At 46.5% G+C, this 26,385-nt stretch overlaps 1 protein-coding gene across 14 annotated transcripts in view; it reads left to right on the top strand.

Moving 5' to 3' along the window:
- STARD8 (StAR related lipid transfer domain containing 8) overlaps positions 1–26,385 on the top strand; it is a 154,681-nt gene that overhangs the window by 67,676 nt on the left and 60,620 nt on the right. For 3 of the 14 annotated variants that reach the window (XM_042853295.2, XM_042853294.2, XM_008172860.4), the window contains exon 1: positions 3,244–3,542. The exons of 6 other annotated variants lie outside the window; for them this stretch is intronic. The gene's annotated coding sequence lies outside the window, so the exon portion shown is untranslated. Of the gene's footprint in view, positions 1–3,242; positions 3,543–26,385 lie in introns of those variants that run through there. 5 more of the 14 variants (XM_042853290.2, XM_005279533.5, XM_042853291.2 and 2 more) reach the window with 4 other exon arrangements.

Here is a 26,385-nt window from a genome sequence, read left to right as displayed (position 1 = left end):
ATGCAGCAGTGACTGATTATTCTCCTGGAGCCCACAGTGGTCCACCAACAGGAACCACAGCTCCTCCTTCCCACCTCCATACCCATGGTCTGTGGCCAGTAAGGGGATCCATCGCACAAAACTATAAAAACACTTTAGTGTCAACAACAGCTCAGCAAGCCCCCTTACCACTGTGAGACAAGATCTGCGTGAATACAGGCTTCCCCTGGACTGGGTGGGTGAGGTGAGGCAGGTTATGAAAGCAGTTTTAGAGAGCGTGGGGACTTTCCACTTCCTCTGACCTGGAAAGGCACAGAGCAGGCTGGGGTCTCGGGAAGAGGCTGGGGTGGTTGACGGGAAGCTCGGGGTTGGGGACGAGGCTGTGGTTGGGGGAGGCTGGAGAGTATAGCAAAGCCAGCTGAAACTGGGTGGTTAAAACTCTGGGCACTTAGGTAACCCTCAGTGTCCCTGTCAATAATTCCAGGGGAGGAGGTGGTTTGTGGTTTCTTGACCTGGACCTTTCCTTGTTGTTCTGACCAGGGTACTCCTGTCTGCAGAATCCCTTCACTGTCTGTCTGTCTCTCCCTGCTTTGAGTCTGTGCTCCTCATCTTCACCGTCAAGGCTCACCGTAATGTTGCCCCTGTTCCATTTCTGCTGTCATCTCCTCCACCCCTCACACTCTACGCTCCTGCACCTTCTACCATCCTGCCCCTGGCATCTAGCCCAGCTTCCCGCTTGCCATGGGACAAGCCCCCTCCCCCACCCACATCCCTCCTTAAATGCCATTTCTTCTTCACAGCCTCCCGCATGGCTCCCCAGCACCAGCGGCTCACACTTTACATTTTGCATTGTATTTGAATTGGAGTTGGGAGCCTCTCTTCTTGTAAGACCCCGGCCGGGATTTAGAGAGAACTTGTGCTCTTGCACTTGGCTGCACAGGCTGTACAGCTAGTCTGGAATCTAAAATAAATAAAAAATAAAAAATAATAAATGAATGGAGATATCCTATCTCCTAGAACTGGAAGGGACTTGAAAGGTCATTGAGTCCAGCCCCCTGCCTTCACTAGCAGGACCAAGTACTGATCTTGCCCCAGATCCCTAAGTGGCCACCTCAAAGATTGAACTCATAACCCTGAGTTTAGCAGGTCAATGCTCAAACCACTGAGCTATCCCTCCCCACAACTCTAGAGCGCCAGAGAGAATCAGGGTCTGTCTGTTCCCAGCACAGGGTAACCCTAGACTTCTTTGTGCCCTGGGAGGTCCGAGGGCTCCTCTCCCTCATGCAGGGCCGGCTCCAGGCACCAGCCTGGCAAGCAGGTGCTTGGGGCGGCCGCTCAGGAGAGGGGCGGCACGTCCAGGTATTCGGCGGCAATTCGGCAGACGGTCCCTCACTCCCGCTGGGAGCAAAGGACCTCCCGCCGAATTGCCGCCGCAGATCGCGATCGCGGCTTTTTTTTTTGTTTTTTGGCTGCTTGGGGCCAAAACCCTGGAGCCGGCCCTGCCCTCATGGAGGGCACACAGCACAAGAACAAATACCAAGCCAGGAATGTTCATCTGTGACCAGAGTGTTGCAGAGAATAAAAAAAACCCCACACAACTTGAGTGCAACTTCCTTGGCTCTGTCTTGCCTCTCTGGTATCCCTTTCCAGGGCACCTGTTAGGGTTGATGGGAAGGGGGAGTTAGGGACTGGTCTATCTCCAGTCCAAGGAATATCCAGGGGCTCTGTTTTGGGAGGGAAAAGGGAGTGAGCCACATTTATGTATCTATCAGGCAGAAGCCATTGGGAGGTTTCAGCGGTCCTGTTCCTGCTGCTAATTTTCCTAAAGCTATGGAGTTCTCCTAGCCTCTCTCATGTTTCCAAGTGTCCATTTCCACCAAGTGAGGAAGGGATCCAGAAGCAAACCTTGGCACGGGGCAGGAGAGGGTCTACAGTTGTTACTGCCATTTTTCAGATGGCTAAGGGGAAGGAGGGTCATTGAATGAACACTTGTTTGAGAATACAAAGCCAGAACCTGCACAGTATTAAGTAGCAGTGCGGGAAGCTGACAGTCTCTCTGGGATAGAATAATGACACAAATCGGTGTTTTCACACCTGCCTTGGGTAGCTCCCATTCTACATTACAAAGCTACCTTTGGCCTTGCTGGCTAAAGGGATTAAGAGGCTTGTCAGGATGCTTGGTGTTTCTTGTTGGCATATCAGATACCCAGAACTCACGGTTACAGCAGCACTGGGTCTGGTTTCTGGGGCACACCGGACAGTTTGGGGAGCTGCTTGTGCATTTGCACTGAGCTTGTTTTACTCATGCTTGGCGAGAGAGATTGGAGGCTCTCCCCTCTTTGAACCTCCTTCCCACTCCATGTGGCTAATTACAACTTAGTGTTAGAGACGGGTCAAGCTGCAAAGTTGTGGGTTGGATTGGAACTGTTCCAAGTTTTGGATCCGGTACATTGGTTTGGCTCAATTGTAATGACATCTAAGTATCTCATTGATCTCATGCTCTTGCTTTCTGCCTCTGGAGACCTGTATTTGTCTTAGACCTCAGGTGTAAAAAGACTGACAGTCTCACAGCACCTCCTAATGGACATGTTCACGTGACAGCCCCGTCATGGAGTCTGGTAGTGTTCGAGACCATTATCAGCCTCTGCTGGGAACAAAGCCTTGGACTTGAGTACCTGGGTGTGCTGCTGTTCAGGACTGAGGTGCATCAGCAGTTTCAGCCTATTGTGTGAGCCCCAGTGCTAGAATAATGAGGGGGGCGGGTTGTGGGGTAGAAGTGAGGGGCATTGTCAGAGCTGTGTGAAGGGAGCCCAGTGCTGGAATAATAGGGGGTTCTTTAGGCCATAAGTGAGAGGCATTGGCAGAGTTGTGGTGGAAGCTTCTGCAGTATTTGCCTTCGTTATGCCTGCTTACAGCCAGTGCCTGCATTCTGTGTGAGCTATTTGGATGATCTGTTTTACTGCCAATGGAGTGTGAATAGCTGGCAGTATGTTTCCTTCCTCATCTGCTGTAATTAATCTTTAGTTTGGTGTAAACAGATATGCTGGGCACTCCTCTGGTGCTAGTACTTGGGAGATGACTTTTTGAAGTTCATTCTCTCTTCTGTGCCTGTGGGATCATCTGAAAGCAAATGCTGTGAAAGAAAGGGGCTGCTTTATGATTGGCTTAATGGGAGGGGAAAAAAAGCCTCGGGGGAAAAAAACTTTCCAGAGGGCCCAGCTGGTTTTACTTTTCAGTGATTGGCCAAGGCTGTGGAGGGCGGACACAGCTGCTGCTCAAGGACCTACGGTCTGGCCACCTGAGCGTGAAACTTATTTACCCTGACAATAGCTAAGGCGCTGCTGCTGCGCCTTCGCTAGCAAAAAATCCTTGTGTGTGTTTAAATCTGTAACTTATTCGAACTTCATTTTGTCATCTTCCTGCTGCAATAAAGAAAGTGATTGAACAGGTAAAGGATTCTCACCATCTAGCTGCTTGCTTGTCAGTTTTTCTGTTAGCTGATATTAGGCAGCTGTTCCCTACCGAGTGTGTTTGAGCTGAAGAAGACACGACGCAACCTCAAGGTAAATCAAATACATGGATTTCAGCAATTGCTTGGTGCACTGTCTTGGGGCTGCTCTCTACGGCTCTATGTGTGTGTGAGACGTGAATTATTTTGTGAGGCAGCATGTGTCAATCATCTGTTACATGTAATAGAGGATAATGCTCTTTACGGAACAATGCCAAGTGAATTTGCCTCCAGGAATAGCGAGGGGCTGTCAGGTTGAGTATTTGTTGTTCCATGACTGATATTTAAGGGACATTCACGTCCAAATAACTTGACTGATGGTGTTAGTATTAGGCTGTCGTTGCACAGGGGAAGGAAAGAGAATCTCTGAGCTGGTGCAGAGGTTTCCTGCCATACTCGACCTGTTACTGAATTTTGGATTTCCTAGGCTGAGTCCTGGCAAGGCGCGTGGGGCTAGAGTGCACATTTTCATTCTCGCCGCTACAGCGTGTGTTTAACTTGGAGTTTGCAGGTTCTGTGTGTGAGAGGCTTTTTGACTTGTTATGCAATTGATCTTTTCAGTCACAGCAAACCAATCCCTCAAATAAGAAATCCCAGCGTGAAGTGGATATGCTGGTTGCCTGCTGGGGGCTACATGAATTTTTCTCTGGGTACTGCCTCACTCCTCCTTTGACTGGGACCGGCCCAGCTGTTTTGGTTGGGATTCGATTGGTGACTAAAAACGCACAGATTTAGGCTCTGATCAAAAGTCCAGTGAAGTTAATGGAAAGATTCTGTTGCCTTCACTGGGCGTTGGATCAGGCCCTTAGACTGAAGTGAAGGAGAAAAAAGCTAAGCTCTACATCCTGACTTCCAAACCGACATGCTTTTAAATTCGTTGCCCTGTGTTGGAGACCGCTGTGTGCTGGGTAGAGGCTGATCTCTGTGTCACCATTCTATTGTAGTCTATAATGTAATGATGATAAACGGCGCTCTCAAAGCACTTTACAAAGGAGGTTTCTGTGGTGGGGTTTCTGGGGCTGATTAATGCACACACTTCTTGGAATGTCCCCATTCCATCCCATGCTAATGTTCCGTGTTTGGTTTTGTAATTTATTGTTCTACAGTGGCCTTTAAAATAGCCTACAGGCTATTCTTATACCCGGGTGTAAATTGTTACATTTTAATTCAAGTATGATTAATTTATATTGAAATATTGCTGAAAAACACAGAAAATGTCTTCATTCCTCTGTGCCCACCCACATATGTCAGCAGTGACTGTCCTGGTTTAAGGTGGGGTGTACAAAGAATGTGGGCCCAATTGAATTCTGGTTGAAATCCATGGAAGTTTTTCAATTGACTTCAGCAGGAGTTGGATTAGATAGACCCCTATACCTAAGGCTACATCTACACTACGGGGGGGGGGTCGATTTAAGATACGCAAATTCAGCTACGTGAATAGCGTAGCTGAATTCGACGTATCGCAGCCGACTTACCCCGCTGTGAGGACGGCGGCAAAATCGACCTCTGCGGCTTCCCGTCGACGGCGCTTACTCCCACCTCCGCTGGTGGAGTAAGAGCGTCGATTCGGGGATCGATTGTCGCGTCCCAACGGGACGCGATAAATCGATCCCCGAGAGGTCGATTTCTACCCGCCGATTCAGGCGGGTAGTGTAGACCCAGCCTAAGTGAACTACTAGTTTTTTTAATGAGATAGACATCAGATACAAATACAAAGCAGATACAAAACCCAGATAAAATACATATATATTTAATGTGCCTTCACTTCCTTGAATAAACTCTTTCAGTATAAATTAAAAATGCTTACTGCATATGATTTTATTAACTATTCTCCCTCCACTTTGTCCTGAATAACCAAACCTGAGCACATTTGTAGGGCAGAACCGGTATGTGGTTTAGTTTTATAAATGAACAAAAGTGACTGTGGTTAAATGAAAAGGGTGCTGAGAACCTTTCAGTGTTTCCCTTTGATTGTTGCACCATTTGAAGACAACACTGAGATTCTGAAAATGGATTTTAAGAAGAGAAAATGCTGAAGGAAAGGTGAAGCCAGGGTGCCTTTTGCCCGAGAGGAGACTGCTGTGTGGCCTACTGGTGAAAGGACAGGGCTAAAAGGCTAATCTGGACTGAGCTACTGCCTGGAGATATTAGGGGGCAGGTCACTTGACCTCTTTGTGCCTAAGGCTATATCTATAGGTCGACTTACAGCCACCGCATTAATTACTGCAGTGGCTGATGTCCACACCAGCCTCCTTCTGTCAGTGGTGTGTGTCCTCGCTAGGAGCGTTTCCACCAACTGAAGAGGGGCAGTGTGGGAAACTGAGAGCCAGGGCTCTCAGCTTCTTGCTTCCGTGCTTTCAGTCAGGACCGGGAGGGGGAGCCTCCTGGAGCTTCTTGCCTGTGGTGGGGAGATCTGCACCGGGGGTCCAGTTGGTTGCCATGCTCCTGGCGAGGAGCAGGGAGCCGGGACCCGGGGGGGCAGCAGGGTTCTCAGTGCAGAGCATGTAGCCAGGTCGGCAGCCCAAGCCGGGAGCCTGGGTGGCAGCCTGGCTTGGAGCGGAGAACAGGCAGCAGCCAGGGAGCTGGCTTTCTTGTTAATATCACGGCTCCAGCAGAGCCTTGAAATTGACAAGAATGACAGCTAACAACATGTAAGGAACGCGGTGTCTACACAGACACTGTGTCACCCTAACTACACAGACATAGGCCCTGCGCCTCTCGTTGAGGCGGTTTTATTATGTCGGCTTAGCATGTTAATTACATCAGCAGGAAGAGCATTTCAGTGTGTACGCCTCCACCGTTTTGTCAACAAAACTATGTAGTGTAGACAAGGCATTAGTGAACCCAGATGAGAAAGTAGGTAAAAAGGAGCAACTTTGCTGAAAGCCACTTATCTATCCTGTGGGGAGCAATAAACTACCCCTTACCCAGACAGGGAGGAGACTCTTCCTCTCTTTCCCCATAAACCATTTATTTCCACAAGAGCATGGTGGAGCTCGCTAGTAGACAGAGAGAGGAATAATTGCATGTGCAGTTTGTGTGGATGGGTGTATGTTGGGATAACTTATCCATCTGAAGGTAGGCAGTGGCTGTTGACCATGGCATTGGTAAGGCAGTAAATGCCATCAACACCAAGTATGCAGTGTAGTTGTAGCTGTGGTGCTCCCAAGATATTAGACAAGGTGGGTGAAGTAATATCTTTTAATGGACCAACAAAATATATTACCTCCCCCACTTCATCAATACCGAGGTCAGTTACTGTGTCTGGATGGTGCTCCATTGATGTTACCAGGAGTTTATAGGTGCCTTCTGTGTATGGGAGCATGTGTGTTTTGCTCCAGGGATTGTATCTCCACTGGCTTCATTAATTCATTTGCTAGCAGAGGGGTTCTCTCTTCAGTCCCCCTGAGTTAATAAATAAAGGCCCAGTGGTCTACCTCTCTTGCCTGCAGGATTATGGGTGAAACATGCCACCCTCCAGGTGTGAAAGCAGTGCTCAGATTAGTGCCGCGCTAAGAACCATGGGACATGCCCTGAGAAGTCTTGGTGTCACACACGAGTGAGCGCAGTGGCAGTGTGGACACAGCGCTTGAGAGTTATTTCATAGCATGGCTGCACTCACTTGAGCTTGGCTAACTTGCTAGCACCGGGGTCGGCAACCTTCGGCATGCAGCCCATCAAGGTAACCCGAAGGCGGCTGTGAGACATTTTGTTTACATTGACCGTCCGCAAGCATGGCCCCCCTCAGCTCCAAGTGGCCCGAAACGGCAAACCAATTTGGATTTAGCAGTGATGTAAGAGACATGCTAGAGTGTGGAAGGAGCCTTCCCAGAGGTCTAATGGCTGGGGGTTAATGCTAGAGCTGAGAAGGCATTAATTAACCTTTGTGTCCAGCTCCAGCACATTCTCTCATGACGAATGTTGGCAGCAGAGTGAGGCCACATTCCGATAAAGCCAGGGTCCCCCGACTCAGTTAATGATTGAGTCACAATAACCCTCCTTGTGCTGAGTCTCTCTGAAAGTCACCTCCAGATAATTATATTAACTCTTGTAGGCTGCAGGAGCTGGGTGCAGAGATTTAAAGAGACAGGGTCTTTTTCTTTCTATGCACTTTCAAAATGAAACTCTGTCATATGTATGAGGTAGTAAATACAGAGCCAGGGTCTGATTTTTTCTTAATTTTGTATTAATTTACCACAATTGTGCATGTGGAAATTGGTGGATTGTATTTGCATTTTACAATCTACAACTACCAGATTTGCATGGAAAACTGAGATTACTGCAGGCGCAAATCAGGCATTTACTTGTGTTTACACTGTTTCATGCACCTTTTTAAAACGTAGGCCTTACCAGGCTAGTTGCCTGCTTTCTGGTGCAGGTCTCCATTTCCACAGCTCTGTTGCATCCTGTAAGAGTAGCTTGTGGATATTTTAAAGCAGGGATCGTCAACCTTTGGCACGCAGCCCATCAAGAAAATCCGCTGGCGGGCCGGGCTGGTTTGTTTACCTGCAGCGTCCGCAGGTTCAGCCGATCACAGCTCCCACTGGCCACAGTTCGCCGTTCCAGGCCAATGGGGGCTGTGGGAAGCGGCAGCCAGCACATCCCTCGGCCCCGTGCTGCTTCCCGCAGCCCTCATTGGCCTGGAACAGCGAACCGTAGCCAATGGGAGCTGTGATTGGCCGAACCTGCGGACGCGGCAGGTAAACAAACCGCCCCGGCCCGCCAATGGATTTCCCTGACGGGCTGCGTGCCAAAGGTTGCCGATCCCTGCTTTAAAGTGTCCTGGGTTTCCAACAGGACTCTTTAGTGGTGTAGAATCCTTGAGTTGCAATGTCAATGTCACGGCGACACAGGTGCTGCAATGTACTGGTCTGCAGGTAGAAAGCCAGAGCTCTTACTTGGGCTTCCACCCGCCTCCTGTTCATTCGCAGATATTCTCCCTGATCCCCCCCATATTCCTGCTCTGTCTACTCTTGGTTTGCTAGCAAAATGGCAAAGACAGTGACTTCATTGACATACAGTTTGGATCCACTCATTTGGTTTTCTTAGGGTGATGATTTTTCCAATCATGGCTGCTCTGATGTAAGCCCACAGCCAATCTATGGAAGTCAGTGGAGTGCCTTTGATTTTGCACCAGAGTAACCAGACTCTGGCCCCATACCCATGGGGTTCTAAACATTGTGTTCTTTACTGGTCTCTGCACATATGTCAGGCATGCGTCTCTTCACCTCTGATTCTGCCCTTCTTCCCATTGCAAGGTGAATGCTGCCAAGCTGCCAGTTAATAAGTGACACATTATCCTGCTAGCGTGTGCCATGAACATTTATAGAACGTACAGCAACGGCGCTGTTTAACTAGCCATTTTAAAGATTCCTTATCAGAAAAGGGTGCTTGCCATCCGGTGCCAGTAACAAGCTGAATAAACGGAGGGAAATATTAACGGACAGATCTGGAAAGGGCCTTGTTGAACAAAACAGTTTGTGTGACCTTTCATAATCTGGCGGATAAGGCTCCAAAGAGCCAGGTGGCTTCACACCACGCCGCTCCTAGGCCTGTTGCCAGTTTAAGGTTCTTATCTCTTAATAAAATCACCCATGTTTAGGGACCCCGTTCCCTCACTTCCCCTCGGTTGTCTCATGGATCTGAGAACTCTTTGTCCACGTCACAAAACCAGCATACATTTGCTGGTCCCAATTCAAGGAATGAAAGATCATGTGGTGCAGGCGCATTGGCTAAGCTTTGTGTAGGACCTGGGAGCTGAACCTCAGGGAATGCTGCAGGTCAGGCTGGAGGTGCGGTGCTAGACCAGTCTGGGGCCGGTGTCTGTAATAGCAGGGCTGAAAGGGATCTTTGGCAGGGCTGTGCAAGGCCGTCCGATTCTGGCACTGCAGGGGAATGGTGTAGGGAAGTATTGAAGTGCTGGTGTGTGTGCTGGGAGGTGGGGGCAGGGGCAGGGGGCAGCTGCAGGTCAGGATTGAGGTGTATTGGCAGAGTTGCATGGGGAGCCTTGCTCAACCTCTGCCCATGCTTTGCTTGGTCTAGAGCCAGTGCTATCTGGTTTCCACGAACTCTGATCAAACAAATGCCGTTGCTCCTAGGATGTTGCTCCCCTGTAGAACTGAGGATGACTCTGAGAACACACCCCTAGGAAGCCAGAAGTGTAAGGTTGCTATTCCAGTCTTGTTCCTGCAAAACGTTGAAAGGAGGGGTCGTTAGCTGGGCATTTCCCTCCATTCCTTCCCATTTTGTCTCCTCAGCTTCAAAGTGGGGTGATCTAGTTAAATGGGATGTCCTGAGGCGGTGAGTAAAGGGGAGGAAGTCACAAAGGCCAGGCACTCAATTCCTAAACAGTGCATGTGAATGTTACATTTCAGTGGGCACCTACAGCTGCCGCTGCTGGAGCTGTCTGCAGGATTTTGAACATCTGGACATCTTTTCCAAGGACCCTATACAAGGATGTGAGCCATACTCTACTTAATTGGGACCAGAAACTCAGCAGCTTCTTCCAGGATGCTGTACCGATAGATCTGCTGGCGCCCAGCACACTGTCTGAGTGAAGGGTGGGGCTGGAGATTTCCTGCCATTTATCTCAACAAGTGAAAAGCATTTGACTGCAAAATGTGTGCAAGGTTAACAAACAGCTTTCTCTGTCTGCTTTAGCCATAGTCTTACTGCATCCCTCTGGAGCAGGCACTGATAAATACATTCATGGCTTTCTAGGATAGAAGCTTTAAGCGGTGTTTAAAGGAAAATGCATATTCTCTCAATAGTATGTTCAGCCCCCAGTGTCTGAATTACTTCCTGATATGCTAATGGGAGTAGTGTATGCACATCTGCAGTGTTTGTGTGTCTGTGGGGGGAGATTCTGCAGATCAATTAAATTGCATATATTTTGCATGCAAATATAGACATTTTTTCACATAAAATTTGCAAGAATTCATTGATTCTGGGTGAGGGTGAAATGGTCGCACTACAGCTTTGAAATGTGTTTATTTTTCTCATGTGCAGTTCAAAGTGGTCAGATTCCCTCTTCACTTGGTTTCAGAACAGCAACAAAGTATTGCTCCCTCTCTCCTTTTTGCTTGGGGTGAATGTCATTGCTCATTTTTATGGAAAGCAACACCAATTTCAAAGCAGTAGTTTTGTAGAGCTAAGGGGCGATGTCTCGGAGCTGCATGTGTCTGATGCAGCCTGGGGATTGTGAAAGGAGTGTAAGTACAACTCTACCCCGATATAACGCTGTCCTCGGGAGCCAAAAAATCTTACTGCGTTATAGGTGAAACCACTTTATATTGAACTTGCTTTGATCCACCGGAGTGCACAGCTCCACCCCCCGGAGCACTGCTTTACTGCGTTATATCCAAATTTGTGTTATATTGGGTTGCGTTATATCGGGGTAGAGGTGTAATTCTCTTTCACTCACAGGAGAGCAGCTTCTCTGTAAGGATCAGGGTCTCGTCTCACATAATGACAAGACACTGTCATTAACGCATAGGAAGTATTGAGCTTCCCTGAGGAAGAGACCATTGCAGGAAATAACTCCTGATAACGTCCTAGTGTCTCACCTGGAGAATCATTCCTGAGACACCGGTTTGATCAGCCAGGAGGGATGGAGTGTGTGGGGAGTGCAGAGAGAGAGAGAATATTGAAGGGAAAAAACATACTGAAGAAAATGAGGCTTTGTTTCAGCGTTTTTGTTTAGAAAGAGTTTTGGGAGGGGGGGCTCAGTCAGTCTAGGTGGAGCAAGAAGATAAAATGCTCTCTAGGGCTAATGTGTGGCGATACCGCCGCCTAGGTGGGCCAGTGCCTCTGTGCTGTGTGGTACCTCTATGTAATGGGACTGCATGTGCTGGGAGGTGGCAGTTCTTGGTTTGTTTGGAAGCCAGGTGTGAAGAAAGCAGCTGGGGTTCATTCTTTCGCTGTATTGCACCCTCAGTGACCTCAATGGCGGTGGGCGGTGTGGGGCGGAATGACTCACATAACCTTGCCTTGGAAGGCAAAACACTGGAGGGGAGTGGGAGGTAGGAGGGTCACAAGGCCAGGCGTAAACACTGATGCATTGTGGCGAGTGGTGACTCAAAGCTCACTTGACCCTCTTGGTGCCTGTCTTACTTCATCTGTGCAATTGGGTGAAAGCAGAACCTCTGGGTAACCAGATCCTGCATCTGCGTTTAATTTTCCTAGGTAAATAATAACCCTCCCCTCAAAGCCTGTCTTTGAGAGTCTCCTTAATGTTCCCTTTGTCCCCATCTCCTGCTATCAACTCCATGCTGTTCATCAGGCTGCCCGCTCATCTTGGAGCAGCCTCCCTCAGATCTGCCTGTCAGAGCCACTCCTGCTTGGCTTTCCAGCCCTGAGCGTGGTGCCAGTGGTGTCTTTTTCTCACAGGGACAATTGTCTGTTAGCCACTGGATTGAGAACCACCAGTTCTCGTCTCGCAGCACATAGAGCACACATCATATAAGCATCATTCCTACTGACCCAAAATGGATGTGAACTCTGTGACCTAGAGATTAAAGGCTCTCTGTAGCCTAATCCAGGGGCCTTGAGCTACGTGTGTGGGTCTGGGGTACTTCACATGGAATGAAATCCTGAGGTTTTTATTTTACTGCCTCTTTCAACTAGAGGAGAAGGGAGGAGCTGAAAACAGCCACCTCTGCAAAGTGATATTTAAAACACAGGAAACCCTGCAAGATGCCTAGTCATGATGTCTAGCAAAACACTACAGTGAGATCCTACAGTGTCTAAGGGCTTATCTACACTTCCAGTGCTGCACCCGGGCAGCTGCGTCACTGGGGCACTCAGTGAAGGAGCTACCTGCGCCAGCGGGAGAGCTTCTCCTGTCAGCGTAGGTAATCCACCTCTCCGAGAGGCGGTAGCTATGTCCATTGCAGAAGCTCTCCTATCCACATAGGGGATTCAGCGACGTCGTTATACCAACATAAGTTTGTAGTGTAGACCAGGGCTAAGCAAATGCAAGGTCTGTGACTTTCTGAGCGGGAGCAATGAAAGGGAGGAATTGAATTTTAGCAGCATCAGGATCTCATGAATGCTTGGGAAGGTGCAGATTTCCTACCCCATTAAAAATATAGGGCTTTAAAAAAAAAAAAAAAAGAACCCCTATATCGGTCCATATGGGAATGTGGGTCAATTGTCCTTAACTCTTTGGGTGCTGGAATTCCTTTCATTAACCTGCTCCTCCTCCTGACCTCCCTATCCCAAAAAGCATTCCTCTGTCTGTTTATAGGAATGAACTTTGAATTCAGAGATATGGGCCGCAGTGTGTCCTCTCTCAGCGCTTTTTTTGTTTCATTCGGCGTTGTTGTTTGTGTTCATCTCTTAGAAACAGTGAGCAACAAAATATCGGCTTACAACTTCCTCAGGAAGTGAGCTTTGCTTATAAGTTTGTACATGATTGTGTCTTTAGTCAGTTGCACATGTCTCTGAATTTTCATTGCTAGTTTGGAGCAGACACTGTCTTTGGATAGTTGAACCCAGTTACCAGTTTCTATATATATTGGAGTGGATGTCTGTCTTGTATACAGGTGTACCATGGTAATGACTACCATATCAGTGCCTAGAGAACTGTACATCTGTCATGCTTTCCATCCCAGAATCTCAGTCCTTCACAAACACTAATGAATTCTGTCATGCCACAGCTGTGAGGTAGCTGATATTATTACACCCAATTTGCAGAAGATTAAACTGAGGCCCAAATGATTAGGAAGTAACTTTCCTAAGGTCACATTGAACTCACCTTTCCCAGGCCTGAAGAAGAGCTCTGTGTAATCTTGAAAGTTTGTCTTGTTCACGGTCCAATAAAAGAGATTACCTCACCCACTTGTCCCTCTAATAACCCGGAACCAACATGGCTACAGCAACACTGCAAACAACAATGGAAGATATCCCATTTCCCTGACGTTCCCGTGCCCTCCATCACCCTGATGGATAGGTTTTTTCAGGTATGTCTGAACTTGGTCTCTCGGGGGCTGTGAGTAGGGTGACCAGATGTCCCGATTTTATAGGCACTGTCCTGATTTTTTGGGTCTTTTTCTTATATAGACTCCTATTACCCCCCACCCCTTCTCCCGATTTTTCACACTTGCTGTCTGGTCACCCTAGCTGTGAGAAGTAAGTATTGATCAGATTGCTGTGTTCTGTGTATGCAGAAGTTCTGAGGGCTTAGTTGGGGATTAGGAGAATTTGAAGAACTTTGGTCTGCAGTTTCTGACCCAACTAAGGCAGCCTCGGATCTCCGGGGTTTTCTCTCCCTTGAGATGTTAACTGAGGCATTTCTACAAGCCCTTGGTCAGATTTAAGTGCAATTATACATTAAGAGATCTTACTTGTCAGAATCGATTGTTGTGGACTGCAAACACCTTGCTACTCTTCTCTTTTTAAGGCTTTTCTTGCAGTTCAGTTGGTGAACAATTATTTCCAGCTGACCAGGCCTCTGTTGTGGTGTTTGCACAGCTACATTGCAAACACAGCAAACTCCAGCTCCAGTGAGTCCTGACAATATTTTGCTGCTGTCATCAGGCAGTAACTTTATTGGAGAATGTGTTTGCGTCTTTTTGTTTTCTCTTCCACCACAGAATTGTCACCATTAGTGTCCCAACTCAGGGATCTCAACTGCCAGGGAAGCCCAGCTATTAAACTATGCAAGTTTAGCTAGAAAAAAGATATCCTCTGAATTCCTGGGTCTGCTGTTAATTACAGCACATTGCTCTTCTCGAACACCTTCCACTGGAATACTTCGACGGGCTTGAGAAATATTAATGGTTAAATTCATAACACCTTTGTGAGGTAGAGAAGTAATATTGCTATTTTATAGCTAGGGGAACTGAGGCACACAACTTGTGTAATGTGCTGTGGGTCTCACAGTTTGTTTGTGGCAAAGCCAGGAATAGAATCCAGGTCTTCTGAGTCCCACGTGGATGCTTGAATTTTAGACCATCCTGCTCTTACAATATTCTCCAAGACATTTGCTGCTATTATCCAAAATAATATTCAGATACTATGCAGGCTCTTGTACTACAGTGCTGAGGGCCCTATAACCTAAGTACCTGGATAGAAAATGTGAATGGTGTATAATGGAACAGAAGTTTTGTCCTTTCTTGTTTGGAGAAGGGGATTATCTCCCTCTAAGCCTCTACATCCTCCTCCTGGCTCAGAAAGGCCAGATATTGTTTCTTTTGGAGCCCATAAGATTGCTGTAAGATCAGATGGTGAGGCAATACAATTCTTCCCCCTGCTCCCCCGCCCCTCCCCCTTGTGGCTCTGTGCACCTCTGCTGTGCAACCTTCCCAGTCCCTGCTGGTAATCGAAACAAAAAACGCACTGGGCACTTCGCAGCACAAGCTGAATCATATGGGACTGCCTTGTACATTTGAAATTTAACAAGAGACCCCAGTGTACATTTTAATGGGGCACGTTTAGGGAGGCAGTCCAGTCCAGTGAACAGAACTGTAGATTTGGGAGTACAGAGACCCTGACTCTGCCACTGGCCTGCTCTGTGGCCTTGGGCAAGTCTTTGACTCCGTTTCCCCATCTGTAAAATGGAGATAACTAATACTTTCTCACCTTTGTAAAGCACTTTGACATCCATGAATGGAAAGCACTATGGAAGTGCTAAGTATTGTTACTGAGTAACTATTACATCACCTGCCTTTTTGGGCCTCATAACTTATTGCCGCTGCTTCGGGCGTGGAGTGCATCACAGCCAGAGTTCTAACCAAACCACTGATATTAGTGAGCTGGCATCAGAGTGAACTTGCCTCCTTTCTACGTGTCCCCAGGGGTTAAAAGCTGACATTCAAAAGGCTTCATGTAAGGGGCCTCTTGGCTTAGAGAGGGTTACCTCCCCTTCCCTTCAGTGGGTGGTAGCCAGGAAGGGGTGTTGACCTTTCCGCATGCTGAGCTGTTTTCTTTAGAACCTCCTGCAAAACCTTGGATGAACTCTATTTAGAGACCGTTTCCTCTCTGTAGCCTGGATTTCCGGGATTTTTTTACCTTTTCTTTCTTCTTTCATTTTTTTTAAAGTAAGGCCATTGGCGTGAAAAGAGGATGTATGTTTCCTAGGATTCCATCTGCTGCTTATTTCCCCAATCCAGCTGGAGTAAATGAAGCAGCTTGGAGCAAACAGGTGCTGGGAGCTGCCGAGTTCTGATCCTGGCGTTACCACCAATTTGCTGTGGGGCTTGGCCAAGTCACTTCACCTCTCTGGTCCTCTGTTTCTATCTTTTCTATGTTTTATGCGGCAGCCCATCACCTTAGTATCCGAACATATCTGAAATAACATCTCTGTTTGTAAAATGGGGATGGAACGGATTCAGCTCACAAGGGGGTCTTGGGCTGTAGGGATTAGTTAAGGTTCATAAAGCACTTTGGAAATGGAAAGTTCTTGTTAGGTGCCAAATATCAAGTCTGAATTCTCTGGGACATCACAATGGTTTGCTGTGGACTGCCATTCCTAGGAAAGTTCTGCCTTTAGCAGGGGAATGGGCAGCAGCAGCTGGACCCAGATTCTGTTTTCATGCAGCTGTCTCTGCAAATGGGAACAGTTCCTGAATGGGGGAGATATGTGTTTCAGGGCAGGCCATTTAAACACAAATGCTCCCAGGGAGGAAAAAGGAAAACACAGGTGCAACCCCGGGTTCCCATCTGTGCCCTCTGGAGATGTTCTATGCAAGGGCCGTGTTTGTGTCTGTGTGTGGTCGGACAATGCCCAGGTGCTCTGGCGTTGGAGGCCAGATACATCTAAAATTAGAGCTGGGCCTGGACCGCGATACCGGCATGAGGATCTGAGTGTTCCTGACAGTCAGGAGGGTTCGGATCGGGGATTTTGGTTTGGGACTGTTTCCCTTCCCCTCACAACCTGCCTCTAGTAGAGATAATCTGAAATTTTACCTTGAGCTGTTGGGGGCGGGAGGGGTGGTCACCTTGGATTTCCCTCCCTCACTTAATTGGGATGTTTTTAGGCCCCCCCCGGGTGCGGGAGGCGCTGAGTGCTGGCAGCTGGCACAGAAGGGGTTAAGTCCATTTTGCAGTGTGATTGAAAAAAGCCGTTTCCTTCATGTCCTGAGACAGTTTATTTTTTGGGCATTCTTCAGGATCCAGGGAGGTGCCGCTTTCTTTAAAGGCATTTCCTGAAAGCGAGTTTATATTTGGATTGGTGAGGGGGGGTCAAGAGACAGGAGTGGAAGAATCTAATCTTTGGCCCCTTTTCCTAAATTGTTAAAATCAACGGCAGCAGCAACAGTAATTTTGGAAACTAGCCTCCTTTGTCTGAGCGGGACCCCTTGGAACGGAGGCAACCGGGTGCAGAATCCCCCAGTCCTTTATTCCAGCCATTCTGAAGTCTGTTGTGGATTTGCATGAACAATAGTTCACACCGGAGTGTTACAGATCCAAAGTACACATTTGCACAGATGGATCAGACCAAACACACAGTGAAAGAGACTGTGAAAATGGCTACAACACTGATTACATGTAAACCCTCGGTGTTTAAAAATAGGAACAAAAAAATCCATCAGCAATTTATGACATCTTAATGTTTTTCTCTCTGTCTCCTTTGACGTTTTAAATTGAATGTATCTTCTCTGTTGTGCACGCACACATTTTTCTTGTATGTTATTGCTATTATTGTATGGCACATGGATTTGTTAGTGTAGAGTTGCTCAGGAGTTCTGTGCTATGTGCACTGGTTTGTTGTAGGGTCACTAGTTCCATGCACTCATTGATTTCTTGTGGATTGCTCGCGAGCAGCTGGCAGTGCACACTTGTTTATTGTTGGAGTGCTAGAGAATTATAGACAGGTAGATAGTATTGATTGCTCCCCCCCTCTCCCCAGTAAAAGAGTATAGGTGCATTTTATTTTTTGTAGAAAAACGTAAGTAATTAATCCATCTTAAAAAGCGAAGTACATCTTAGGTTAGGCTAAATGATCACAATGGTCCCTTCTGGTTTTTTTTATAATCCTATCAAGAGGGGTGTGTGTGTGTGTGTGTGTGTGTGTGTCTGACTCACACACACACACTCACTCACTCACTCACTCACTCTCTCTCTCAAGGTCACAGTTTGATCAATACTATTTGATTTGGAATAATATAAGGTTAAAAGAAACTCTTATACTTCATGCTGATGCAGTGATGGGAGTTCATGTCATGCTCCCACTAGGCCTAAGATGATAGAAAGCAGCTGTCTCTGTGGCTTAGTTGTGCACTGTGCTAGCAGTTGTCAAATAGTCTCTCTCTTCCCCCCCCCCCCCCCCATTAGCATCTATCTATCTATCAAGTAACCTACTTAGGTTTTCCTACAGGTTTTCCTTAGTATCTATAAGGGCTTTTAGGCGAGGATCATCTCATTTTATGTATAAATACAGAGAACAGAAGGACCAAAGACTCCCGAAATAGCAAAGAGTAGTTGTGTAAGCTTCCTTCACCCTAACAGGTGATCCATGCTGGCAGAAGCTGACCTGCCCTCCTTTCCCCCAAAGCTCCTACCCAGCACATCTGAGGCGATGAAGGTAAAGGGCATTGTGGCCTGAAATGAGAGAGGCAGTTCCATCCTGTCTGTCTGAGCAATAATCCTCCTCACTGAGCTTCACTTTGATCCCAAGTCAATACTTGTTTCTGCGAAACTGCCCATTTTTAAAGGGCCACATACGATGTAATGAGCGAGGTCACAGAGAGACCAACAAATTTGCTTCGCGGGGATGGTGGAAACATAACTAATTCCGATGAGGCCCTTATTCTCACACAGCCCCACTGAAGTCCATGGGTGATTGAGAGTAGCTCATGTGGGTGTGGGTCAACAGGGAAGGGCAGTCTCTGAGTCCTTCACTCTCTCTCAGGTGCTTGTCTCGCTGTCCCACATGCTAGTGCTGTTCTCCTCATGTTGTTTTCTTTGTATTACTGTGATTTCCTAACCTCGGAAGAGGCGAGTTATGAAACTGGAGTTATCCAAACACATCTTGTCTGAAGATAGCGTTTCATCCAGCAGATGCCGTTTCCTGCCCCGTCAATGGCTTTCATTGTTTTGTTTTGGCTCCCAGCCCCGTGTCTTGTAGGGCTGAGGGTAGCACAGCTGAACTCGGGGGTCCAGCGCCATGAAAATACCGCCAGGGATGAGTGGTGAAATGGGAACATGTGATATTTTCTAGGTGTCTTTTGAAAACATTTTCGAGGCTCAGTGGAGATGCTCCCACTGTGTGGATTTAAAAGTCCGGTGTGGTTTATTGTGGGCCAGTAGGCCACTAACTACTGTTTGACTATTTCTTAGATTAGTGGCTGTCAACCTTTTCCAGCGTTTCTACCAGTTCATCAGATAAGACATTGTCTGTAATAGCTGGTGTCAGCTGCCTCCCCTCAAACTGTGTGCACTCTAACCCACAGTGCTCCAAATACTAGTCTTGCACATACTGCATTGCAATTGAGACCACATGCATTTGAGTGGCAGGCAGGCACTAGGGCCCAGCACAGAGACTTGCTATTAAGGTAAGTGTATCATAGGGACAGAGGGAACATGGATACCAGTCACAGAAGCCTGTATTATTTGTATTATGATAGCACCTTGGAGCCTCATTCATAGACCAGCACCCCATTGTGCTAGGTGATGAACAAACACAAAGTAAAAAGATGTCAGATGGATACTGACAGATGGAGGACTATAAGGAAACAATGAGACAATATTGGTCAGCATCATAGGCTGCAGTCTCATCACATCATGGGAAAGGAGAGTTTTAAGGAGAGTTTTGAAGGTCTCAGGGCTGCACAGTGTCTGGGAACCACTTTCCTAGATTCTATCATTGTGCAATTGTTTTGTTGTTAGACTGTGAGCAGGGGAATTTCAGTTAGTTGCAACCACAGAAGTGTCTCTTAATGGGTTGGGATACTTCTGCAAACTATTCACAATGACATGCAAAACTTCAGAATTTCATTTGGTGGAATTTTGCAGTTTTTCCTATCTCAGTTTTGTGTCAGAGTTAGGGCCATTTTCCCTCAGAAATGCTCCTCTTTTTGAGCAAAGATCGTTAAATGTGGAATTTCATTAAATTAAAAATTTGTTTGCATTGATATCTTGTAGTTTGACCCATTACTATGTGAAAACTGCCATTTCATAAAAGTTTAAAAGAAAGCAAATTTTGGGGCCCATCAAGTGGCCTGAAATAAATTAGAGAGCGAAGGTCGATGAGGTAATGTCTTTTATTGGACAACTTCTGTTGGTGAGAGAGACAAGTTTTTCAGCTACACAGAGCTCTTCTTAGGCCAACACAGCTATAGCAATACCACATATGTGAAATAAACTAGTCTTTTGCTGAAAGTTCACAAATTAGGGATGTGCAAAACTCCCCATTTTAGTTCTGCGCTCTTCTCCATGTCAAACACACATGCACACCCCTTGCTTATCGTAGCCACTTCTCACTGTGCTTCAGAGGAGGTGTTAGAACAAGGTCCATTTCTTCATGCTGTACAGGGAGAAGACTGGTCCAACGTGGAACTTCTAGAAAAAAGGAGAGTATATCCAAGATGTGTGTGTGTGAGAGAGAGAGAGAGAGAAAGAAAGAAAGCTATTGCTCATCAAAGGGTGGTTGTTCCTAGAAGAGAGCTCACTCTCATTAGAGGGACTTTTCCTGAGTTTTCCTGGAGAAGTCCTGCTTGGTCTAGTGGAGATTAGTATTTTTCTTGACACTCAGTGGAAGGCCTTCTTGGTTCAGCTGGACTAGAAGCTTCTCCTGCATATGGAAAACCTGCATGGGGAAGTGAGTATCCAAGTAGCTGTACATCCTTCTGTGTCCTTAAACAGGGAGCAGTTATCGCTGATCGTTTATAGTTTTGTCCCTCTTTCCCAGGGCTGGAGACTGGAGGCCAGATTGACTGGAAGGGTGTGGAGCCAGGGAATGAAATTACTTATCGTAAAAATGGAGGGGAAGAATAAACGAGTTGGCAGGTGCATTGTTGCACAATGCTCATTACATGCATATTACTCATCAGACAGATTTCTTTTAGAGCATGGCAAATAATGAAACAATAAACTTTCCATGTTTCAATTTCAAAGTGACTTTGCATTGGCCATGTTCGTGCCCCCCTTTTCTCCCTTCACTTTCTGCATCAATCAGGTTTTTCTGGCCAAAATGTTTGTAGAACTTGTGCTATTGTTCTTGCACACCAAATTTTAAGTTTGCATACACAGGGATTTACAGCAAAAGTATTGTGCACTCATCCAGTCAGGAAACAGGAAAATACCATGTGACTTAATCTGAGCAGTCACAGCTAAACAGCACAGTTCAAGTTTGGAATATTTGCAATCACTCTGTACAGCAAAAAAATATGAAAATTTTTTCCTGCAATACATTTGAATAACGAATATATCTGAGAAAATTGTGATCTGCTCCTGGCATAGTTGCTAGCCAAAAGAGAGGCTGAATTCAGTTGTCAAGTTAATTCATTGTGAATTATTATTTGCTCATCTATAGTTCTTTTTCTGTGTAGATGACCTCCTCCCAGTGGATTTCTCAGGTGCAAATGCTTGCATTTAAAAGACCATTTGTTTACTTGTTAATAAAGCTATTGTGATTATGAAGTGGCATGGTCTTATTCTATCATATTAAAGCGTTCTTTCCAGAAACATCAAAGCACAGTCCCATTTTTAAATGCGACCTTCAGCTGCTAAATACAAAATACCAGTAACGTTACGAGGATATGGTGGAGGGCTCCAAAACCTTGGCCTGGGCCCCTCACATTATTCCCTAATAAGAAATGAGGCAAGTAAAGTCATTGTCTGGCTAGTAAGAAGCTGAAAGTTCCGCTTAGCTTGGCTGTTGGAGGCAATCAGCACATATTGGTAAAGCTGCAGGAATTTGGTACTTAACCTTTGAAGGTCACCTCTAAAGTAATGACTTTGAGCCCAGGCTCATGGAAAAAAGAAAAAGGGGATTAAAAACTTTCTCTAAAGCCAACTGCTGGCATGCATGTCACTAAAGTCAAGACAGTAAAGGTGCAAACGTAAAGGGTGGTGGTCTGGCTTATATCCTCTACAAATGCTATCACCTTCTCCCAAAGGGGTTGCTGGATGTCTGCTGCCTTCTCTGCTCAGGGCTTGCTCTGTGGGCTTTGGGCTTTATAAAGAAGCAAATAAAGCCAGTGAGTGCTTGCTTTGCTGCTGATTGGGAATGTCCAGTTTTTGGCGTGGAAATGAGCTGGTATGCTTATGGAGATGCGAATTTGCTAGGGCAGAAATACTCACAGCCATCAAAGGGTTGACAAGGGTCTTGTAAAACAAACAAAACACAAAGAGGGGAAGTTACTATTGTACATGCAACATTGCCAGTGCTCCTGATTTTAGTGTGAGTTTCATGATTTTGGTGTTCTTCGGATAGCCCCAGCTTCTGGAGACGTGGATAAATGAGAATCTCCACCTTTATTTATTTATTTATTTATTTATTTATTTGTTTTATTTTATTTTTGACCTCGAGGTTGCAGAGAAAAGCTGGGAAATTCTAAAGGCCAAAATATTAGAAGGGAAATAAAAAGCACCCAAACAAAATGCATCTCTTTGGCTTCAGAATCACAGCTCATGATTTTTGAGAGTTTTTGGGGTGGGCTACGTTGCCATGGTTCTTCACTCGGAGGACTTCATCTTGTCCTGGACGTGTCCCCTCCACAAGTATGGCGAGATTCTGGAGGTGGGCCTGAGAGTAACGCCAGGAGTGATACTGCATGGAGACAGTAAACTGACGCTTAGGTTGTTACCATTTGGATGGCTGCTGGGGGAATCTTACTGCAACCACAAGGGAATCCTAGTGGAAGAGGGTTTATCCAAACATAGTCTAAAGAACAAGCCTGCTGGCCAGCAGCTGTCTGATTAGGCAAATTTCAGCAGGTTGCATTTCTCTTCCATTAAGCTTGTGGCAGCTGTGTTTACAAGTAACTGGGCGTGGCTTCGGAGGCTTCTTGACATGATGAACAGCTCTGTGCTGGAAGAACTGATAGGTGATGGTGCTGGACCCTGGGATCTGGGTGCATCATCTGCCTCCTTCCAGCTGCGGCCAGTGGCAGTGAAGCTGCACACTTCGCTTCTTTCATTCTCTCCAACTTTTTCTTCGGGCTTAAATGACAGAATAAATGCTTGTGTTAATGATACTCCCACTCTGCTGGGGGACTCCAAGCTTTTCACAACCAACTAATTAAGCCCCACAAAACTCCCGAGGGATACTGCAGGCAGCAGCACCACGGGCGTGGCTGAGTGCTGTGGTTTGGTGTTCTTCCTTCCTGCCCCCCTCTTGAGCAATACAGACCATGAACTTGTGTCCTGGCACTACCAGCTTTCGTGACTGCTAGGGTCTGGGCCACTCAGCTTGAGATGGAATACTGCATCTTGGGACCTGTAGTTTCCGTGGGCATCACCTGCTTACTAAAGATGAAGGCAGCAATGCAGAACTCTTTAGGGCTGCACTTTGGCTACCCTTGTGCCTTTGCTTACACACCCAACCAGTTCATCGGTGAAAGCAGGTACTTTCTAATCTTCTTATCTGTCACTTATTGAACAGAGGCCATATTTGTAAATGACTCTTGGCAGTGTGGCATACATAGATAAGCAGATAGATATAAGGGGATGTTGTGTAATTATATGTTCTGAAGAACTTTTTGTTTCTTTGCCAGGCTCTTAAGCTGATGTGGACTCTGAATGTTACAATAGCGGCTTTGTCACTTTTTTTGTTTTGTTTTCTAATGTAAGTCGTTCCAGTTTTGTCTGTTCTGCATTTTGCCCTGGAGATGGGTAGTTATGAAACACATGGGCAGCTGAAGCAGAAGGTAATCGCACAGAATTTTTTGAGAGTCCAGATATAACTGTTCTGAAACTCCCTTCCACTAGCCAGATGAAAAGCATTTAGAGAGGTTGAATCCTGCCTTGAGGGTTGGGTGAGAGCAACTAGGAAATGGTAGGTAGGTCCTGCCCACACAGCTGTGTGTGACAAGCCTCCTTTTACACTGGGAGGATGGAGGGTAACTCCGGAAGGCTGCGGCTGAAGTTTAGATTGGTTCAGTAACGTGGAGGGTCTTTTCAGTGTGTTGCTGGAGAGCAGAGAGACAAATGTCTCCGGTAATGCTTGGTCTCCATTTTTTTATCTGTCTGACTCACCAGTTGGCATTTCTTTGAATATACTGAATGTCTTGCCATCAGGGCTGGCGTCAGGGTTTTTGCTGCCTCAAGCAGCAAAAAAAAAAAAAAAAAAAAAAGCCACGATCGCGATCTGCTCTACCGCCGCTACTTCAGTCTTCGGCGGCAATTAGGCGGCAGGTCCTTCCCTCTGAGAGGGACTGAGGGACCCGCCGAAGAGCTGGACGTGCCGCCCCTCTCCGTTGGCCGCCCCAAGCACCTGCTTGCTGGGCTGGTGCCTGGAGCCGGCCCTGCTTGCCATAATGCAGTAACTTCTCCCCATCCATAAGGCGGGGGAAGATTAACATTAGAAACAGCTTCAAATGTGTGTCTGTCTGTCTGATACAGCAAATAAGATATACACAGGTAAGGCAAGCAGAGGTAAGTTTCCGTTAGGTCTGCCTAAGGGGTAAATAAACCACTGGGGGTTTAGTTTATTGGCAATAAAAGACAATGCTACTTCTGCCTTGCTGGTCTTGTAATAGTACTCTGACTAGATGTGGAGACATGGTTGTGTAGGGACCTGAAGCAGTTGCAGGTTCATCATTCTGGAATGTTTGGATGAATACTTTACATCTGCATGCAATGCACCTTAGCACTTCCTGAGCTAAAGTAGAGCAAAACAACGTCCATGCAAAAAAAAGCAATAACTAGTCTGGAGGAAGAGGCAGAATCGGTTGCACCTTCCCTCCTGATCCCCCAAATAGCCTTCAGCTACTCCCCAGGCACAAACCTGACTGAGTTTAATAAGTTACTTGTTAAATTCCAGTTTATTCCAAGTTTTGCATAGAAATGCTAATTCTGCTCAACTCCACCAGCTTGGCTGAAAGTAGGACTGGGACAGAGGTCAGCGATTTTTTGAATACTTAAAAATTGAATGGTTTTCGTTGTGTGTCAAATTGATTGAACATCTGTGAAATTTCACAAATATTCCTCCACAACAGCCCCTCATTTTGAATGGAAATGGACCCTTATCACTCCCAACTAAGCAGCCTCTTGGTTTCAATTTCAAAATTCAGAATTCAAACTCTGCAATTTAAGCTGGATAAAGATCAGTGTGTATGATGAAATGTGGAAAGTTGGGTGTTGCTTATTTCAATTTTTGTTGATAAGTTTGCAGAAAGTGATATTCCTAGGAAATGGCTGGGAACAAAATTGCAAATATTTCTTCTCCAAATTCCATGCAGATTTTTCCTTCCTTTTCTCCCATCTCCAGATGAAAGGCCATCTCACTTTGTCATTACCCTCTGCATATTACCTCTGCAAATTCTTCATGCATGTCTCACTCCTTAAATTCAACTATGGATATCCATGAGGGACCTGGCTTTAAGTCCTATTCACTATTATCTCCATAAATTATCATCTCTTCAGATACTCTGTGCATGTGCTTGGGTGGGGGTGGCTAAACCTACCATATATCTCCTAGTTCTGGTCTCTCTAATAGCCTCAAACAGAGCTACACATTTACTTTTATAATAATCGTTATTTAGGCTAAATATTTCAGCCAGGTGCCTCGTAATCATCTTCTCTTGAATTTAAATAATCCCAGTTCCCTCAAGGTCCAGAGGTATTGCCCTAATTTGTTATGGGAGCTGGCTAGCGGACAGCACCCGTCCCTTCCCCCTAGTGACACTGACCATTTTTCACTGCTGCCAGAGAGTGCAGAGTGATGCAAAAGAGGCCAAATGTGATGGGTTTACTCAGTCTGCCTCCCAGACACAGCCCTCTGGATTCACCCGGGAAAACAAAATTACTTTGCTCTTTCATGTCAACGTTACTGAGTTAGACAGAGAGTATCTCGTGAGACTGATGTTCAGTTTTACAAGTGGGTTGCTGGCAAACCGCATCAAAACATCCAGCAGCTGTCTAGCAGGAACGACAGAGCCCTTCAGGCTACGTCTCCACTGCCCGTTGTAGTGAGCCTCCCAGCACAGGTCAAGGGATGGGCTAGTGGGGTTCATGCTAGCACTGTAAAAAGAGCTGTGCCAACAGCACTTTGAAGCTGCAGCTCGGGCTGGACCTCAGGTTCTGAAGCACACCCCCTCAGAGCCCACACCTGAGCCACGCTATAGTGTGAACAGCACCAGCATGAGCCCCGCTATCCCAAGTCTCTCAACCTGGGCTGGGAGGCTTGCTGCAGCAGGCTGGCCACAGGCAATGTAGACGTACCTTCAGTGTTCACTGATGCATGCAGCTGCTAGTGGCTTATTTAGGACCAAAGCTTAACTCGCATCTTCCAAGCTGCAGGGAGATGCAGACTCCGCGGGGCTGTATTAGAGAGCAGGCGGCTGTGCCATCTTCGTGCAGACACCTTCATTAATAACATACAGAGCCGAGTGTTTGAGGGGTCAGCACTTCTCACCCTAGCAAGACTCAAAGGCAGGGGCGTTTTGTGAGCCAGCGGGGCCGGATTTTCACAAATGCGCAGCATTTCGCAGCTGCCACTTCGACACTTTTATGGACAGATTTTTTAAAAATTGCTCAGCAATCCGTATTCTGAGCACTTCTGACAATCTGGCTCCCATTGTGGGTGCTCGGCTTGTTCTGAAAATTCCAGCCAGTGACTCAAAATTAGTGACCTATACAAGTAAACACAGAGGTCATTTAAAGTGAAGCAGGGCTGATTTCTTGAGTACGAATTACAGTTTGAGTCAGCATTCAATTCCACATTCCTGAGATGAAGAGTTCCTTACAGTCATGTCAGAGAGCAAACCCATTAGCACTGACTGCTCTGAAAA

Source organism: Chrysemys picta, chromosome 9, assembly GCF_011386835.1.
Source record: "Chrysemys picta bellii isolate R12L10 chromosome 9, ASM1138683v2, whole genome shotgun sequence".
Classification (NCBI taxonomy): domain Eukaryota; kingdom Metazoa; phylum Chordata; order Testudines; family Emydidae; genus Chrysemys; species Chrysemys picta.
This window is presented reverse-complemented; position numbering and strand designations above follow the sequence as displayed.